The 20,941-nt window shown below is 41.3% G+C and overlaps 1 protein-coding gene and 1 long non-coding RNA gene across 3 annotated transcripts in view; both read left to right on the forward strand.

Moving 5' to 3' along the window:
* Window positions 1-20,941, forward strand: part of RORA (RAR related orphan receptor A) — a 753,017-nt gene that overhangs the window by 578,174 nt on the left and 153,902 nt on the right. The window lies entirely within an intron of this gene.
* The window catches only part of LOC117070563, a 49,029-nt gene continuing 31,573 nt past the window's right edge, over window positions 3,486-20,941 (forward strand). The window contains exon 1 of the long non-coding RNA XR_004431962.1: window positions 3,486-3,841. This is a non-coding gene — a long non-coding RNA (uncharacterized LOC117070563). The remainder of the gene's footprint in view (window positions 3,842-20,941) is intronic.

The raw sequence follows: 20,941 nt of genomic DNA on the forward strand, positions 1-20,941 counted from the left end.
ACCACCTACGAGTAATGTGGCTGTGGGCAGGTTATTTAATCTTTTTGAGCCTTATCTGTAAAATGGAGACAATAATATCTGGCTGAATAAATAACATGTTGGTATAAGTATATGCTTCCTCCATGCCTGGCCGATCAACATGCAGTCATTCATAGCAGTCACTTTGTGATGAGGGTGAGGACAGGAGCCCTAGGCTTAGCCCTGCCATCACTCCTTGTGGCACGAGGCCACTTCATCTTCTGTGGTTTCCCTTAATATTCACTTCGGTCAAACAGAAGACACTGGTTTGTACTTCTCATTTGCTTCATGACTTGCACATGTTCAAATACACACACACACACACACACACACATACACACACACACCTGTACACATTATGCCAAAGGACGACCTTGTATCTATGACTCATATGTGGCAGCCAGTTTTCCCAGCAAACTCAAGCACTGTAATAAGGGTTTGGGCTTTGCCCAATCAGCTGAGATTTGTCTGCAGGCTCATAGGTCATTCCCCCTAGCAAGCTAAAAAATTCACTTTCAAAGTGGTTCATAACCTGTAGAAACGAAAGCCCACAGCGTAACATCTCAGGTAAAAAATCCAGTGTCACTCAGATCAGGCTTACGGGCTGAAGTCTGGTGATTATGAAGTGAACTCTGTTGTTGCAAACCTGTGTGAGCATCAAAGTCTGTCATCACTTTTATTGGCAGGTGCCATGGGCTCAGACAGCAAGAGGGCGGGATGGGAAAGTGCCACTGAGCCAGTCAAACAGAGAAACAATGGAGAGGAAGAGAGCAAGCAGCAGCATCGAGCATTTTGATTTTTCTAAAAATGGACCTATTTGTGAAGTGGGAACTAATTAAAACTTATGGTCATGTGGTTTGTGTTAAATGTTAAGTGTTTCAAAATGGTTAAATGTGTTCTGTGCATTTGATGGAAATGGGATTCTCTACCAACTAATTGAAGGAAGGGGGAAAACATGGAAGGGATTAGTTTTCCAGAAGGAAAATGAAAATGAAAAAAATATGATGTCAATTTACTTTTCTTCCGCATGGGGGATTTGAGAAGATTTATCTTAGCTTTTCTGGAAGGACACATATGCAAATCATAGAACCATGGAATTTCAAGTTTAGAAATCCTTTGCAGTGGCCAGTCTAAACTCCTGTCTATTCTCGGGATCTACCACCCTGCATCCGGCTTATGCGCAAAACCTGTCACAGAGAATATTCACTTCTTCATTTCTTTTCAAGGCAGCCCATTCTATTTTCGAGCCAATCTGGCTTTTAGAAAGTTCTTCTGTCTACTAAGTAGGCAATCTGTCTTTTTACAGTCTCTGCCCATTGGCCCTACTTATGCCTTTCTTATGCTTTTAATTATCTTTGATAATTTCACAGTTGGAAAAATGAGCTAAGTTGGGTTAAGTAACTTGTGCATTATTTCATAGCTACTAAATAGCAGGGCAAGGACTTAAATCAAGGTCTGCCAGAACTGCACGTCTCTTGTTCTTCCCATATGTCACCCAACCTTTCACTCTAGAGGAGGGGGAAAAAGGCAGGCTGCTACCTAGCACAGAGGACACCTAACAAGAAGTTAAGGTTGAGGTCAGAGGCGGGAAGGGAGAATTGGTGAGTGGGGTGATAGAACAAGGTAAAAGGACCCCCTCTCTGATCAGGGCTACACTTTCTTAAGCCAGGTCCCTGTGGTTATCTCAGTGTAACTCACATCCAGCTATTGACAGCTTTCCACCTGGTGACATGTTTAACGGCCCATGAAATTCTAGCCCTCAGGGCTCAAGCCTGATATTTATGGTTCCCCACATAAACCTAAAGTGGATTGTCAATTTATCTGTCTCAGATGTAGGTGGCTAAAGTTGCTGTTCAAAACTCTGCAAGGGATAGTCGACTTTATGGACATGTTGTACTAACTTTTAAAAAGATTAGGTCAGAAGGAGGGTGCAGAAAGCTGTGTGGTTTGTGGGAATGCTCCCAGAAGCCCCCTGGAGCGGAAGCCTTTTCAGGTTTTTCAGGGAATTGATGTTATGGGGGAAGGGCAGTTGGGTAGAGGGATGTAGATTGATTTTGTACCTTAGAATAGTGGCACGTTTTGTGTAATCAAAAATCTGTTATAACCAAAAAAAAAACTAGGAAGGTTTGCAAAGGAGCAATCTAGGGAAGCTGTTCAGCTTAGGCAGGAAACTTTTTCTAAGCTCCAGAGTGTGCCAAGTGGATACTGACATAGCTAATCATGTATGTAGTGGGACATATCTAAATAGGACTACTCTATGTTGAAATTTGGACAGACCTTTCTGAGACCTTCTCCAGAGGCAAGCAACGTGTGGTACTTATATGAGATTTGACACATCTGGAAACAGCGGCTTTTCATCTCTTGCTTCTCGGAGGTGAACTTGCACCATACGCAGGGTGTGACTTAAATTTCACTGGCAAGTTCTGACAAGTACGTTTAAGAGAAAACCTCCATATGTTTCCATGAAAGGATGGGGACATAGTAACAACCGCCAAAGTGATAATATTTCCTCTGCCTCATATCCACTCCCTAATCAAAACCCTTCAGTATTCTACTCCAAAAGGTTCTTCCTCTTTCTATCACTTACAATATGGATTGTTAACGGAAAGGCATGGTCAGGGGCTGTATGGCATATTGGAAGAGACTCAGACATTAGAGGCAAAAAGACCCGGGTTTGAATCTTAGCTTTTCTATGTATTTATTGTATAACTCTGGGCTTGTTTCTTAATCTCTAAACCTCGATTTCCTAGTCTATCAAAGGGGGATTAAAAATACCAACCAAAACATAGTTATGAGGATAAATGGCATGAAGAATTGAAAAGTAAATAGATTTATAAAACAAAACTATTGTTTGCAAGGGGTTGGCATAGTTCCTCCTTTATTCTGGAAGTTAATTTGCTTGAAAATTCAACCATGTACCTAATCTTCCTCCTTAGGGACCAACAGACCAACAGAAAATTGCAAACTCCTGAGTGGAAACCTTCATGAGGGCTCCGCAAATTGGTGCTCTCTTCTCCTGGTTTCATCCCACAGGAAGAGATAGTCTCCCTATATGAATGTTCACACCATGAGTACCGTTCTCACCTTCTCTCTGTGGAATTTCTCTCCCCAGTTTTTGAGATATCTTCGACTCAAGGCCAAAGCAGGGATTTGAACGGTGTTTGGAAACCAGTGTGAACCAGTGTACTTTCCCCTCCCCCACTCTGGGGGTGGGATTTTCAGGCCAACTTTTCTGAAGCTACTTGTGAGTTAACCTGAAGTTGGAATGCCCTCCTGAGGTCGAGACATAAAAGCCAGCAGCGTAAATAGAAACTGAAGCTGAAATAACCATAAATGTTCTCGAACAACTTCAATAGAGAAAACCTTGTTTGATCCTCTCTAAGCTTCCTGAAACCAAGCTGAATATTTGTTTGTTTTGTGGTAGCTCAACTCTTTTTTTTTTTTTTTTTCAGGCCTTTTAGTGCATGGCTGTTGGTTTCTCTGTTTAAAAGGAAAATGCTTTTTCTCAGTAACGATGTTCGCATTCTGAAGTTGGTGATACCCACTTCTAAAGGCCATTTTATTGTAAAGATAAAGTTCTGCTAAGTCTTAGGATGAAAAGATAAAGGATGTGGTCAGTTACCATGACTCGTGCTTACCTCCCAAAGTGTGTCATTTGGTGCACATACCTCAAAACGTGTGAACAGAAAGTTTCTAGGTTTATTTTTATACATGGAGATTTGATTCCACGGCAGACGGAGGGTGTCAAGGTAAATGACTGTGCAAAAATGACAGAACTGCATTTTGAGCTTTTGGTTGCCAGAGATACAAAGGCCAAGTTGAGGTGAGTTTGTTATTTGATTGCTTTTTGAGGGGTCTATTGGTAATTAGCACTGCTGTTTAATATTGTAATAGTCATAGGACCTCAGTGTTTACACAGCTCCATGGATGCTCAATCCAAATTAAACACGCCCAAAAACAACACAGGGAGAAAACACCCCGGGGGCAAAGTGAGGGGCTGCAGTCACGAGTGATCAGATCTTTGGCAGAAGATAGCAGTAGAGGAGCCCTTCCTTTTGGCCTTCTTTCTTGCAGATGTGTTTCAACACCGTTAAACTACATATGATATTGGACTGATTAGCAACTCCTAACACAGAATGTTCTGAAGTTAAAAGAGCTAGCAAGTGGTATGTCAGGGCTGACGTGCTTGGCAGAGTTTTCAGATACGCATGCAGTGTTTTTTTCTACACCCTGCCCCTAGAATGTCAATGTCCCTAGGTTTCTGTTTGTTGCAGAGCCCCTCAGTGTGTGTGTGGGAGGCAGCACTTGAAGCCAAGACAGCAATGGCTGGATCTTCTCTCGGCAGCCATGGGAGAGTGCCAGGTGTCAGGAGCAAGAATCTTATATGCCGGTTTTTTTTTTTTTTTTTTTCCTGGAAGCAACTGGAAACCAACTTAGTGACACTTAAGTCCTTCACCTGCTACATGAATGCAGCCAGTGTATGTGAGTCAGAGTGGTATCAAGAAGGGCCCTCATCTGAACAGCCACAAAAGTGACGGGCTCTGGCTTGGAATGGGAATGTTATACTATGTTCAGAGTCATGGCAACTTGAACTTGGCAGCTGTATCAGCTTCTGAGATTACGAGTGCCCCACGGCCGAGTGCCCCACGGCCAAGTGCACCTGTGAGGAGCGTTGACTGTAGAGTGGGATATAGATTAAGAAACCTCTTTCATAGCTGACAATCCATGTAAACTCCTTTAATATGCAAATGGTTAAATAGCAGTTTAAGTGTTGGAATTACCTGGCCCTGCTTTACCATCTTCTATATATTCAATATAAGACACACTGGGAATTACTGAAAGCTTACCTCTCCCCGCTGAAAAAGGGTGGGTGGTGCTTAGAATTAAGAGGATGTTTCCGGGGTGTCTTTTGTTTCCATCATCAAAAGAGATAAAATTAACTCTATTAGAAACTGAGGCCTCCTCTGTGAGGTATATTAGTGATAAGTTCTCTTTGCAAAAAGGCTAGTCTTCAGAGGATTGTTAAGATTAGATTTCATGACAGACATGTTTCAACATATTTGTACTTCTCCGAACATGCTACATTTGCTCTCATGTGTTGTGATTAGCTGGTTTCAGTGTTTAATCCATGGCATGTGGCATTTTTCTGTAGTAGCGTTTCTGTGGAAAACTTTTATCCTAGGCTTGTGGGAGACCAGTTATAATGCTTTGGGTAAAGTATGTCCAGCATTTCTAAAAGCTGCAGTTTCCCAAGAAAATAATCTATGGGCACCTAAGGTTAAAATCTTCAGAATTATTTTTTGTATTTTCTTAAAGTGATTTTTAAAATGAAGTTGAGAAATGGTACTAACAATGCATCTAATATTGATATAATTAGGATATGCATCATATTCTACTAAAGCCAGCCTTCTTAAATATGTTCATATATAGACATAAAGAGATATGTGGTTTATTGTATATCAGATTTTTCATTTATCTGCACATTCTTCAGGATCATATTTGGAAGGCACCTACGTGTTCACTTGCAAACAGATGAGACACTGTCATGCTTTCTAAAGCATGTTCTCTCCTGCCCTCTTCCTCCTCCCTCAGTCTGCCTCATTATTAAGTTAGCCAATCGAAGTCAGCATTACAGCCTCCCCTTTGGCCTGTGTTCTCCATCCTCCTTATATAAGCCTTGGTGGCCCCACACCTCTTCACAGCCACCTGGCCCGGCAGCCTGTAATAGCTGTCTCACTCTTCCTCCTCCTCACCTGATGCCTGCGGCTGACTCAACTGCCTCTGGGGTGTGATCCCACAGATTCTGAAAACAGCTGCAGCCAACTGAGGGTGACTTCCTGGTCATGCTCATCCAGGGTACAGAGAAGGCTCTATATCACTAATGGGCATCCTCTGACGTGTACTTTTCTCGCAACAGTAAACACTTTACATGATGTTTTTCAGTATCTGCTGAGTATAAGGTGCTGGGCTCTTCTCTCCTTCTGAACAGTTTTGGTTCTTTAGTTCTAGTGCAGAGACAGCCTTTGTGATTAAAAGACAAAAAAATGTACTAGTAATAATATTTTCCAAGGCAATCACCCAGTCCCCTCTTCTTGTTTGTTTTTCTGTCTTTCACTCACCTCCTCACTCTTGCCTTGGGACCAGTTGTCCTTTTGCTCAATTCTTTCAGCAAACAATTAGCAACAAAGCTGCAGGCTCTGGCAGTGATCAAAACACTGGCTGAATCTGCCAAGGTCTTCCAAGCACTTCGAAGAAAGGCCGGCATCTGCAAAGCCAGGCAGATTTAGGGTGTCACCTATGCAGGGCTTCATAATTCTCTATCTTTTCTGGCTCAGGGAACCACCCCATGGGGTCACTCACAAACGCATATGCCTTCCCTCAGTCTTCTGAGTGTGGCTTAAGGGTATAGGGACTAAGGAAAAATCTTCAGCCATCACAGCATATCTGAGTATAAAGGAAAGATAGAGAAAGTCCTTGTACAAGAAAACTGAGGCCTAGAGTTGGCAAGCTATACCCAGAAAGTTAGCAGGAAGGGCCACAGAATGTACTCAAACAAAAACAAGAATGACATGGCCCATTTCCCAGTCAATACCAAGTGAACCATTTTGGAATGAGAATAGCTAGTTACATCTCTTGCTAGACTTCTCTTCCAGGTCATAAACACCTCCTACCACAGGTTACTGAGCCCAAAAATAAATATGGGAAATTGGCGTGTATGCCACACTTTGTATTTTCTGCCTTCTTCTCAATCCTTAATTAAGCTCTGCAGCAGCCACCCTGTGAAGCCGGTCATTATCATTGGGTGAGGAAACGGAGTCCCACAGGAGCTATGTGACTTGCCCAAGCATACGAGCCAGACAGGCTGGGCAGGGTGAGACTTTCCAGTTTCTGATGCCCACGCCCCATGTGCAATCCAGCCTCGTCACCCTGGGTCTTGGTGCAGGGAGTAAATAAACAAACAAATGATCACATTGCTTTTACTTCTGGAGAGCAATGGGTTCTTATTCAAAATAGGAACAAGGGGCAAAACAAATGGCAACCAGTAACAAAATTATTGGAGGACAGTGGTGCCGCCATTCGCGGGCTTGGAAGTCTGGTCTTTCTGAAGCAGTGCATTCACTTTCAAGTTTCCCTTTATTGCTCACATACCCGGGTTTTATTCAGCAAAAGTGACACATGTCTCACTAGGCAATGGGAATTCAAAAGTGATGCCATGAGGTCCACCTTGTATTCAGGTTCAAAGCCATGTGACCCCATGTGATACATGCTGTAATAGAGAGATATCTGGAGAAATACAGAAGTTCAGGAGAGGAAAATCACCCTCCCTGGGGGACAGGGAAGGCTCCATAGATAAGGTGACATTTAAATAGAATCTGAAAAGATGAGTTAAGAGTTTGTGAGTTGGAAGCAAGGAAAAAGAGCATTTGAGCAGCTATGGTAGAGGTTTGATAAATAGTGACTTCAGAGTCTACCCCCATATTCAAATCGTGTTCCCTATAACTTACAGTGTAAACCTAGGAAATAATAAGCTCAGCTCTCAACTCTGGTGACAAACTCTCCCCGTCCTTTGAGATGTCCCTCAATGTACTTTCCTAATGCCAAATGAAGGTCAAGACCTTGCCAGGGTGTCTGAGAATTCCTAGCTTTGAGAGCATACGGGGGAGGCCCCGAAGTTGTGTTTTCATGCTCACCTATGGTGTGGAATTTCTGCTTTTAACTGATTTGTGTCAGTGTATCCAGATATCTTTTATAGAGAGAAGTGTGTATATGCATCTGTGTGTACATGGCACATATATGTATACGCTATATATGTGTATGATAACATATATACGGAATCAGTCCCTTAATTAAAAAAAACAAAAACCCTATTTCACTGAACATTTTACTGCAGTGGGAAGAAGAGGATGGGTAGTAAATAATGGGCTTCCTTCACCTTAACACAAATGACTTCAACTTGATTTGTAGGGAAATTGGTCACCTTGGCTGATGCCTATAATCCCAGCACTTTGGGAGGCTGAGGTGGGTGGATCACTTGAGGCCAGGAGTTCAAGACCAGCCTGGGCAACACAGTGAAACCCCATCTTTACCAAAAAATACAAAAATTAGTCAGGCATGATGGCACATGCCTGTAGTCCCAGCTATTCAGGAGGCGGAAGCAGGAGAATTGCTTGAACCCAGGAGGCAGAGGTTGCAGTGCGGCAACAGAGTGAGACTCTGTCTCAAAAAAAAAAGTATTATCTGTCAGGACCTTGTTGTTAGAATCCTCTAGCAGCTGAGCCACTGTAGATGTTTTTTTTTTCATCATAGCCATTTTGCCACATGCCCTTTCATCTCCCTCCTTTGTCCTTTTTGCCACTCTTGTCCATCTCTCTCTCCCACCCTGAGATTCCTACTTCCTCCTCTCCTCCTTCCTTCTCTCCTCCCTCATGCCACCACGATCCTCCTCACCCAACAGTCTCTTGATTCCTGCCACTCATATCCTCAAGGTCATAGCTTATCATGGAATTTTTGTAAACCAGGACAGTTCCTTCCCTAAGAGAGATTTTGGAATTACAGTGTTTTTAGTTTCTACTTGTTTATGTGACTCATTATATCTCAGCACATAGCATACTTCCTGGCAATTAGGGGGAAATCAATATTATTTATTCTATAGATGACTCAATTAACGAAATAGTACTTTAAGGAGGATTGCCTTTTCCTATTTTTGTACTATACTGTAATTCTGGCCTTGAATACTGAAAAAAAGAAGGCTTAGCCACCTTCATAAGACAGGCCTAGTGATTGGCCCCTGCAAGGGGAGATCCTCCAGCCACTGAAGTCAGGCTACCTAAATACTCCAAAGGTCATGTTCATTAGGCCAAGTGGCTACTTGGTCAGGCCTGCCTAAAAATCCAGGAAGGAAGACACCCACCAGCCACAGCACACGGCGTGTCTCTTTGGGAAGCAAAAGAAGGAGGCATGGAAATGTGAAGGGTACAATCATAACTTTACATTTCTTTTGAAATTACCTCAAACAGACTGGTCTAAATGTAAAACAGTTGTGAAAATTGGGGAACAAGGATGTGTGTTTACCAAGTCTCTGCATGTTTATATGTTAATACTTGGTCGTTTAAAAAACATTTCGTAATTGGCCGGGCGCGGTGGCTCAAGCCTGTAATCCCAGCACTTTGGGAGGCCGAGACGGGCGGATCACGAGGTCAGGAGATCGAGACCATCCTGGCGAACAGGGTGAAACCCCGTCTCTACTAAAAAAATACAAAAAACTAGCCGGGCGAGGTGGCGGGCGCCTGTAGTCCCAGCTACTCGGGAGGCTGAGGCAGGAGAATGGCGTAAACCCAGGAGGTGGAGCTTGCAGTGAGCCGAGATCCGGCCACCACACTCTAGCCTGGGCGACAGAGCGAGACTCCGTCTCAAAAAAAAAAAAAAAAAAAAAAAAAATTTCGTAATTATAAAAAAAAAAAAAAATCCCATGTCAAAGATGCCAGTTGAAAATGAAGTTGCCCTTCTAATGAAGAGAGATTTCAAAATATAATCCTCTTCCAATAAGATACGTACCTGGGGTGGTCAGCCTCCCAGAAAAGGAGATGACTTTCACTGAATGTTACTAGCATGGGGCAAAAACCTCAAGTTTCACAAGAAGTTCTTGTTGCTTAAGTTCTTTGAGGCCTTTGCCTCTTACCACTGTTAGGTGTTTAAATCATTAGGGGCCTGTGTCAAAGACTCACATACCTGTCCACAGAAGCCTTCCCTGGTTGTTTGAAAGCCTTAAAAGCTTGGTAAAATAGTCCTCTCTCCTCTCCCTCATGCTGCCTGTATAAGAAATGCTACAAAGAGCTTTAAGGAATTTTCTCAAATTAGTCCCCTCCTCAAGTCTTTTTCAAGGCAACATGGAAATAGTATTGCAAAATCAATCATTTTCTTTTTAATCCCAGTGGCTTCCTGTGCTATTCTAGTAACTTCCTGGGAAGGTGAGAGAAATGCACAGACATTCCCAAAGTCACTTTGGTTACTAGTAAGTCTCAGAGAAGCCCTCATCACGAGGTTCCGTCCAAGCTGCCACACACTGTCCTGAACCTTCCTTCTCAGTTTTTTATTTATTTTTTTCCCAGTCTAGAACAGCCAGCAAATGATTTCACACCTTTTTGTTTAGCTGCTAAAAGCAACACAATAACTCCCCTCAGGGCTGCCTCTGTGGGTTCCAAAAATAAAATGGGCTCATTTTCATGCTAAGCATTCAAAGGCTCATAGGAATTCTAATGAAAGGCAAAGGAAGGAAAGAAGGAGAAAAGACGGGTCAGGCTAGGGGGTGTCGCCAAGGAGGTTCAGCTTCTGCCTGGAGTTATAAGCCACCCCTGCTGGAAGGCATAGGTAGAAAATAACATAGTGCCTAGGCTACAGATTAAAAGGAGATCTAATACAACTCTTAAACTCTCCAGCCTTATCTTCTTATCTTCTATCCCCAAACCCAAGGTTATTCTTGGAACACAAACTATTGTTCACCAAGAAGAGTAGTAGCCTCCTTCAGCCTTCCAGATTAGAAATCTCTTGAATAGGCCAGTGACTTGCTTCCAAGTCGGAATATAAAACCATGAATCTCTGAGATTCTAGGTTAACTTTTGAAATTCAAAGTTATCTGGGCCTAAATCATTAGCAATAGCAGACTTACCATATTCCACACATGACAGAGTAGAAAGAACTCTGTTGAAGCAAATCAAATCATATTAGCCAACATAGAATACATAAAAAGATTTCTTTTTTAGTTTAATTTAATGTGTGCCTGTATGTATGTATTTATTTGTTTTGAGACCAAGTCTCGCTCTGTCGCCCAGGCTGATGGAGTGCAGTGGCGCGATCTCGGCTCACTGCAACCTTCGCCTCCTGGATTCAAGCAATTCTCATGCCTCAGCCTCCCGAGTAGCTGGGATTACAGATGCACTTTACTAGGCCTGACTAATTTTTGTGGTTTTAATAGAGATGGGGTTTCGCCATGTTACCCAGGCTCATCTCAAACTCCTGTGCTCAAGCAATCCACTGACCTCAACCTCTCAAATGGCTGCCATCGGGCCCAGCCTGTATTTATTTTTTAAAGACAACGTCTCACTCTGTTGCCCAGGCTGGAGTGCAATGGCATGATCATAGCTCACTGCCACCTTGAACTCCTAGGCTTAAGCAATCCTCTCACCTCAGCACCTAGAGTGGCAAGGACTACTGGCATGCCACTACCACACCTGGCTAATTTTTAAAATTTTTTTGTAGAGATGGGGTCTTTCTTTGTTGCCCAGGCTGGTCTTGAACTCCTGGACTCAAGTGATCCTCCTACCTCAGCCTCCCAAAGCACTAGGACTACAGGTGTGAGCCACTGTGCCCAGCGGTGTGAAGAGATTTCACTGAGAGCTTCCCGGAAGTGTGCATGTTACCCACCTACAATAAGAGGAATCCTTGTAGGAAGGACATTGCTGACTAGCGGTTTACTTGCCTGAAATTTTAACATCCAGAAAAGGCAGCTGCTCATTATATTTCCAAATAGGGCTTTACTTAAGTATGAGGCCAGACTGTTGGAAATGTCCCCCACTGACTGGACCAACTCTGCCTTTCAGTAGCTTCTACTCAAACCGGTTCCAAATTTGTCCCATGGAATGGCACCAAGTCTGTCTTTTCATGAGAGAGCTGCCAATAATTGACAACTATCAGGTCTCCACCATCTCCTCCTTTTTAAGTTAGGCATTCCCGTTTTCTTTTTTTCCTCCTCGCATGGTTTCTACTTCCTTCCCTGGGATGTGATCCACTTTACAGTGTCCCTCTTAAAGCACGGCCCCAGAAGTGGTCTCACGTGCACAGAGCACAGTGGAAAGAATGACTCCCTGCGCTAAAGGACATACTATTCACACAGCCTGAGCTCACCTGAGCCACTTCTTTCAGCAGATGTGTTGCATTGTGGGGTCACTTTCCTTTTCAAGATCTGTGAAGAAAGGGCATGCTAAGCAAACTCTAAATAGGTTTGCTCAGAGAATCACAATGCTACTTAAAGGTACAAAATTTTTAAATGGGTTAGAAGGATCCTTCGACATACAAATACTTGACTTGCAAAATGTAAGTCCTTATTATTTTTTTTTTATTAAAGCAGATACCTGAAGTGCCACTACTTAGCAAACTTAATATGAGTTACTATATGTTGAGTGTTTAAAAATTTTCTAATTGCATTTCTTTAAAATTATCCCAGGATTTAGTCTTTCTGTCCAAGGAATCATAGAATCTTTAGAAATGGAAAGGAGGCCAGGTGTGGTGGCTTACACCTGTTATCCCAGCACTTCGGGAGGCTGAGGTGGGTGGATCACCTGAGATCAGGAGTTCGAGACCAGCCTGGCCAATATGGTGAAACCCCATCTCTACTAAAAATACAAAAAATTAGCCAGGCATGGTGGCATACGCCTGTAATCCCACCTACTAGTGGGGCTGAGGCAGGAGAATCACTTGAACCCAGGAGGCAGAGATTACAATGAGCTGAGTTCGTGCCACTGCACTCCAGCCTGGGCAACAGAGAAAGACTCCATCTCAAAAAAAAAAAAAAAAAAAAAATAGAAAGGACATAGATTTTTCAAATCCAGTCACCAACTTGCAGGACAATATTATTACCCCATTTTACTTATTTATTCTGAATCCATTCATCATATGCTCCCCAAGGGCCTCCTAGGTACCAGGCATTGTTCTAGGTTTATTCAGCAATGAAAAGCATAGTCCCACGCCAGGTGTGGTGACTCATGCTTGTAATCACAGCACTTTGGGAGGCTGAGGTAGACGAATCACTTGAGGCCAGGAGTTCAAGACCATCCTGGGCAATGTGGCGAGACCACATCTCTTCAAAAATACAAAAAATTAGCTGGGCATGGTTGTATGCACCTGTAGTCCCAGCTACTCAGGAGGTTAAAGTGGGAGGATGGCTTGAGCCCAGGAGGTCAAGGTTACAGAGAGCTGAGATCACACCACTGCACTACAGCCTGGGCAATGGAGCGAGATTCTGTCTCCAAAAAATGGCAAGAAAAGAAAAGCATAGTCCCCTTTTTTCATGGAGCTCACATTCTCATGGGAGAAAACAGAAAATAAACAGATAAACAGTATTTACGATACTTTCACATAGTGACCAGTGCTATGAAGAAAATAAATTAGGGCTGTGATAGAGAGTGACTAGGTCAAGGATGACAACTTTTAGGAGGAAACATTTGACCTAGGAGAAGGTTTCAGCCACAGGAGAATCTGGAAGAAGCATCTTCCAAGCCATGGAAACAGCAAATTAAAAGGCCCTGCAGTAGAAATAAACTTGGGGTGTTCTGGAAACTGAAAAGGGCCAGTACAGCTGGAAAGAAAAAAAATTAATAGAAGAAAAAAGCAATAGCAAGTGGAGTCTAAAAGGAAAGCAGTAGGCAGGGCCTTGATCACATGGGCCTTTGAAGGCTGTGGTGAGGAGCTTGGATTTTACTCTAAGTTCAGCCACGGGAGGGTTTTAGGCAGGGTAGGGGCATGATGTGATTTACATTTTTAAAATGCTCTCTCTGCCTGCTATGTGGGGATGGATTGCACAGGGTTTAAAAACAGAAGGAGGGAAACTAGTCAGGAGGGCGTTACAGTGGCCTACACATTGGACTGACATGGTAGCAATGACAATAGAAAGAAGTGGATAAATTCTAAATATATTCCAGAGGTAGAACCAACAGGACTTGCTAAGGGAGATGCAACTGATGTCCAGGGAGCTTAAATGATTTGCCTAAAAGGGGAGAAGGGGAAGGGCACCAACAAATGCTGAACGCTTAGTAGTGCCGTGTACTTTACTCCTAACATGTATCCTAATGATGCTGTGAGGGGAATATTATTTTACCCACGCCTTCTATATGAGGACTCTCAGGCTCAGCGAAGTTAAGTAACTAACTCCAAATCAAACACAGGGTAAGTGATAAAGCTGGGGTGGCAACCCATGCCTGTTTGGCTCCATATCTTACAATCTCCCTCCACTATATACAACAGTGTTTTCCAAAGCAATGGTAGAGGAGAAACTGAGCACAGACTCCTGGGGTAGGACTCCTTCTACCTTTTTCTTACAAATTATTGATGCTTTATGACATTGTAAGCAAATACCATCATCAACTGCACATCTTCCCATGTCATTATATTTAATCAAAACAAAGACGCCTTTCTCTCATTACTCTTCTACCACCTTCCCTTGTTCCTCACAACCTGTGAGTCAGGGTCGGCTCAGCTCTATGCACTTTAACTATCAGAGATGGGAACCCGCCTCCCCTCCTGAGGTGCTGTAGCTGGAAATTGCTTGTGCAACCCAATGACAACTTTTCTATATTTAGCAGCAAAAGTGGTGGCAAGGATCTGTCCAGCTCAATTTTTTTTACAGTTTCAATGTTCGAAATCTCTCAGACAGTCTCCTGAAAGGCACATTGGCCTTGACAGTATCTGAGCGGAAGGAAATTTCCCCCATCTCACAGGGCTGTCCACTGGAAGCCGGGATGTGGAGATCACTGTACAGCAGAGACTTGACATACTGAACGCTCCTCCCTCACCTTGCTCTGCACCCCACAAAATGGGGAGACGCTGGTCCCATTGAAGCCTCAATGGCTTTTAAGTGTTATTCTAAGCAGGGAAAATAAGCATGAAAGATTCAAGGGGGAAATGGACTATTACTTAATTGTTTATGCCTTTAATTGGTGTGTATGGCACTTGGTTTTTATTTCTTTTCAATGTGGCATGCAAAAGCCTGCTTGTGGTTTAAAGAACAAAGATAAACTTGCCCGATTGAAACAGGGGGCGGGCGGTGAAAAAATTGCAGCAGGTATTTCAAGTGCTTACTATGACAAAATCATTGTCACAGAGACTGCCCATCACTTATACTTAAAGTGACTAATTCGAGAAGGAGGCACGGTTTCGCTGTTCTCAAGCCAGACTAACGCACATGTAGTATGTTGCCCGTGACTCTGCCCCTCGTCCCCGTTGGTCAGCCAGAGAGAATTATCTACTAATGAAAAGCATAAAAATTAAGAAGAGCTAAGAAAAGGGGAAAGCAGAGACCATTAAAGTAAAATGGGAATATTTAAGACAGTAAAATAGTGCCGGCTGTACCACAAAAAGGGAAGGTACAGGGGAAAAAAATTATTTCCATTGAAAACTTACTTATAGCCCTCTGCTTTTTAACATGCAAGATGTATCAATTGTTGGTTGTCAAGGGAAAAAAAGCCCACTGCAAAAGAATTCCTATTAGCTTTAGAAATAGCAGTTTTAAGAAGTAGTTTTTTCATAACTTCATCCAGTCCCCAACCTCATTTTGGGTTAAATCTTATTCGGAGCAAAAGCACTTGGTTTAGATATGTGCTGTCTCATTTTCACAAAACCTCTTCTAATGAGATGAGTTTTAGTGTTGCTGTGTCTATTAAGGTAAGAGGTGAAGAAATAGAAAATCCACTTTTTGTAACTTTGCACTTCTTGGGACTAATGCTTCCAGTACTGGGTTCCAGATGTTAATTAACAGGCCATTATTAAGAAAAAAAGCTTTTATACAATTTGACAAAAAAAAAAAAATGAAAATATAGTTAAATAAGAACAAGAAAAAAATCACCTATAACCCCATCACCCTAAGCTATCCACTGTTAACAAGCCTTAAAAAGAAAACAAAATTATTTGGCACACACCTTGTAGAACCCCAACAGGACTGTTGTAATTCAGGCCTTCTCTCATTTTTTATTTTGTGACAGTTTCTGGCAATTTTCTACAGATAGATTAGTTGATATCTTTACTCGTGCCCTAGAAGAGAAAGGATCTTTTTAACATTAAATGTCTCAATCTCCTCACTGGAAATTTTCTTTTCTTAAGATGAACCAAAAGGTACCTAATTCTTCTTTATATTACTGTTTCTACAAATGTCAAGAAAGTCCTTTCTGATTTTCTGTGTCATAGCATGAACCCCACCCTTTATAGACACAAGAGCTAACACTGCATCGTTTTCACCTAAGACCTAAAACTTTAAAGGCAAAGATTCTCTTTCTCCAATAATTTTAGACAGCCTTCTGGTATGTCATCTTGGCCACCTTTTAAGTTGAAAGAAATAAGAATAGCTAAAAGAACTTTAGAAAAAAAGGAAAGAAAAAAGAAAGAAAAGGACTAGGGGTGGAGAAACTACCGATAAATGAATAGGCAAAGAGATCAGTAAAGTGCTGAAAGAAAAGCCCAAAACATAATCTCGCATATGTAAAAATAGTCTTGCATATGTGTCAATAGAATACATATATAAGTTGTGGGGAAAAAATAGTCAACAACTCCGTGTGCGTGATGATTTTTAGCTTATCAGAGAAAAATAAATTTTTTTCACACCATATAACAAAGTCCTAAATAAATTAAAGAAATATTTTTGCAAAATTAAATAATGAGAACATATTTCTACATATTTATCTAGATACAGGCAGATTTTCTATACTTTACAGTAATAGAAGAAATTACAGAATACAAAGGTCAATACATTAAAATATAGAGAAAAGTAGAATTTCTATATGTCAAAAATGATCATAAACTATCAGCAAAAAGGACAAAAAGCAAACTGATAAGAAGATGTATTTTTTCAAATATTAAGGCAGAAAATTAATAACCTTAATATATAATGTGTTTAATTAGTCTGTAAACAATTTTCAGCCTTACCAGTAAATACAAAGTATCAGAGGCCTAACAAGATAGCATGATTTTTATCTTTTTTTTTTTTTTTTCCTTTTTGTGGAGAACGGGGTCTCACTAAATTACCCAGGCAGGTCTCGAACTCCTGGGCTCAAGCTATCCTCCCGCCTCTGCCTCCCTGAGAGCTGGGATTACAGGCGTGAGCCAACGTGCCCGGCGATAGCGTGATTTTTAAATGACATTAAACAATTCAGTCAGTTTCAGGAATACATTAATATACTGTTAATATAAATTAATACAGCTTTCTTGGTGATAGGTACTAAAGTCTTGAAAAATGATGATACTCTTTGATTTGGTAATCCTACTTCCAGTAGATTATTCTAAGGAAATAATTTTAAAAGTAAAGATTTATGCACACAAAAATCATGTTTATTTAATACTATTTATAATGGCTAAAATTCTAAACACTCTGAATGTCCTTTATTAGGAAAATTATTAATAAATTATAGTCATATGATGGCAAATTTTACTGCCATTAAAATCATGTTTAAAGAATTAGCAAACACATGAGAAGATATTTTTGATTGAACAAAAAGTAGTATGTGAAATTCTGTGCACAGAATGATTTTACTTGTGAAGATTTTTAAAAGCATAGGAAAAAACAGAAAAAATACTGGCAAGAACCCTCCCTGGATGTTAGTGGTGGTTGCATTTGGCTAATAAGGTAATATGATGTGGTGATATTTTGCATGCTTCTTTTAACTTCTTTCTAAATTTCAAATTTTCTACGAGGTATTTATGTACTATTTTTAGAAGCTTTTAAAAAATAAGAAAAATCAAACTACAAAAATAAAAAGGAGCCAATGGTAGGCCTCCTTTTCCTTCAGAAATCTATGTCTTGTACTAGTTAGTAGGGATAATCAGATACTTCTAAGCCAAGGGTGGTACTATTATTACCTACTTTTAGTCAAGTTTACTCCAGAGGCCAGATTGCTAGATGATTTGCGGGGGCGGGGGTTCGCTATTAAAAGTAATTGCAAAAGCCGCAATTACTTTTGCATCAACCTAATACTTTCTCTTCTTCCCCTTTCTCAAGTTTTAGTTTCCTCTTCTCTTTTATTCCTTCCTCCCACATTTGATGCAAGTAAAAGCCAGGGGAATGTAAGCATCACATCCCTACCTCTTTCTAAGCATAGAAAGATGGGATTGTTTTCACCTGTCTTCCAAGCCTGGCTGGACAGACAGACAAAGATGAAGAACATGAGTTTCTTGTTCGGGAAAGGGAAGAAGTGGTTTCTGTGGGACGTGGGTGAGCTTCTTTAGCTCTCATTCTTGTAGAACTAAGGTTTCTAGAGACGCACAGAACATTCTTCCTCAAGGAGTTCATTTGAGAATCAAATGAGAGATTATTTAACCTGAAGAGAGCTTTTGGCGTTTTAAAATGGTAAGTGTTACAGACTCCATGACCACTACCACTGCTACCGCCACAACCACAGAGAGAGCCGAATCTGAAAATACAGGAACTGATCTGAAAATACAGGAACTGAAAATTCAGTCAGTCAAATTTGGAGCTGATTTGGGCAGAGGATAGGAGATGAACAGGCTGAGGATATTTCTCCAGCCAAGACCACAGTGCAGCATTTTTTTTTAGTTGAAATTAAAAACAAAATGCAGAGTGTACTCTGTCCCACTCATTTACCCTAACGATCTTCAGCATGTTTCTGTTTCTAAGGAAATGGAGGGCCCAGGTCTCTGATTCATTTCCGGAATGCCACATAGCATCCTTGGATGAAAGCTCCTCTATCCAAGACGACTTTGGAAACGCCTTTTAAAGTGTTCTTTCCCTTTACATCTTGGAGGTCCATTTTGATTGCAGAAAGTATATTTTAATCAATAGAGGCAAATGCAATTAAAATCTGAATACACAGATTTTGAATATGTCTGGTAAGAAACACCTTAATAAAGATGACAACTTGACAACCTCCTACAATTTATTACATAATTGATTGTGGCTATTCCTTAAATATCTAGAACCCAGGAACCAGGTAACTCTAGCTTTTAAAATTAAATTGTCTTTGCATTCAGTGATCCCCCTTTTTCCCTTCTCCACACCAAAAAAAATCTAATTTATTCCAAAACACAGAATTCAGCAAGATGCTACCATCACCCTAAGGTTTAACATTCTTTCTACTAAGAATAAGTTAAAACAGCACATTATCCTCAAATGTGGAGGTTAGGAAGAGAAATATATGGGACGATATAACCTAACAGCTATCCTTAAATTGCAATTTGAGCGCCACCGTCATTTGCATTCTTCTTGCCCTGAGGCAACACATCAATGTGCAGAGTCATGGTGGCGGCAGCCTGGCCTGGGTGACAGAAACCATTAAAGGGAAGCAGAGGGCCAGGCCATGCTCCCTGGGATTCATTAACTTACTCCTTGCGTAGGAGGCAAAAGGTATCTGCAGGGCTCTGGGCTTGCTAACCAAACTGTTAATCGCTTAGAAACAGCAAGAAGTTCACTAGTGAGATGTTTATCACATACCTGGAACAAGAGTTGACTTTTCTGTGAAACATCATTCTGGAATGAAAGCCAAAATCTCTCTGCTAGTCAGTTGAGGCTGAAAAAATAATCACGTCAGAATTAGTAGGGCAAAAGACAAAGAGAGATAAATGAAAACAAGCTGGTATTTAATAGAGCTGGGGGGAAAATTACCTGAGCTTCAGTAATTACAGAAGAGTTGGGGTTTCGAGAAGGTTTAAAAAAAGTGAGCCAGGTGCGGTGGCTCATGCCTATAATCCCAGAACTTTGGGACGCCGAGGCGGGCAGATCATGAGGTCAAGAGATCGAGACCAGCCTGGCCAACATGGTGAAACCCCATCTCTACTAAAAACACAAAAATTAGCCGGGTGTGGTGGCACGCACCTGTAGTCCCAGCTACTCAGGAGACTGAGGCAGGAGAACCACTTGAACCCAGGAGGGGGAGGTTGCAGCGAGCCAAGATCACACCGCTGCACTCCAGCCTGGCGACAGAGTGAGACTCTGCCTCAGAAAAAAAAAAAAAAAAAGAAGTGGTAGCACTGCTTCTCTCAGAAAGACAAATGTCTGGAATACCCAAGCCGCACTGACTGTCTCAGGTCACTGAGAGAGGCTGGACAGAGGACTGTGGGAAAGTGCAAGTACTAGGTGACTTTAAAGGACATCCTAAAACTCCAGGTTGAAGTGATTTTTAATGAGAATGTGCATGCTTTGTATCTTTTTTACTTATTCTAAAAGTAATAGACAATTACAATTATTTTAAAACTCCATCATTACAGAAAAACATAATATTAAAAAGACCCCACCCATTTCCCTAACCCAGAGATTATCACTGTGAAAAGCTGGGGGTATTCTTCATATTTCTAAAGAATATACTAACATATATTTTAGTCTGTATAAGTATATTTCATTCTCTGCTTCAACAAGCCCTTGAAAAGGATACTCAGTTTGCAACTTCACAGCCATGTGAAGAAGAAAAGAATATTTAGGGATCATTGGTATATAATACCTTGCATCTCTCTGCAGTATATGAAATTGAGCTTCAATCTTATTTAAAAAAGAATTTCCCTGGTAAAAAAAAAATACCTTTATATACATTTCTCAGGTTGGAGAAAGATAAAAGAAACCGCATATGAGATTTGGGCTGGGCAGTTGATTTTAATCATGGTTCCTTTTAATTACTCAGCAATTTCAGGCAATCATCCACTTTGACACTATAGTTTTCCCTTGTCTACAGTGGGAAGAGGGATAGAAAATCTGAACTTGGGGACTTGGTCTCTGAGCACTGCTACCAACTACACCTGACTTTTGGCGAATACCCAACTCTTCTCAGCTGAGGTCACACATTCTGCCAGCTGTCAGGAACCAGGAGGCTTAACTACCTGTATTTTCAAAGACCTCTGAACTCTCTTAGGAAGGGGGCTATTTAAGTTCAGCGTCACATTATCCAGTTCCTGAAGCATTCATTTTATAGAGATAGGGAGGAAAAGTTCAGAGATTGAGCTGTGCTCCAAAGGAAGTTTGGAAAAACGTTTTCTATATATTATAAGTTAAATAAATGCTTTGTGGTTTGAGAAAAATCACACTATACTTCCACACAAATAACATACATATCAGAAATAAAATGCTTACATTAAATTTAATTTAAGATTATCAAAATTCACACTGGCACATGTTCACTTTCTCTTTACTAGAAGGTGCTCTGTGGTTACCTGCTACCAACAC

This window comes from Trachypithecus francoisi, unplaced genomic scaffold (genome assembly GCF_009764315.1).
Source record: "Trachypithecus francoisi isolate TF-2019V2 unplaced genomic scaffold, Tfra_2.0 Lachesis_group3, whole genome shotgun sequence".
In the NCBI taxonomy this organism is placed as follows: Eukaryota; Metazoa; Chordata; class Mammalia; order Primates; family Cercopithecidae; genus Trachypithecus; species Trachypithecus francoisi.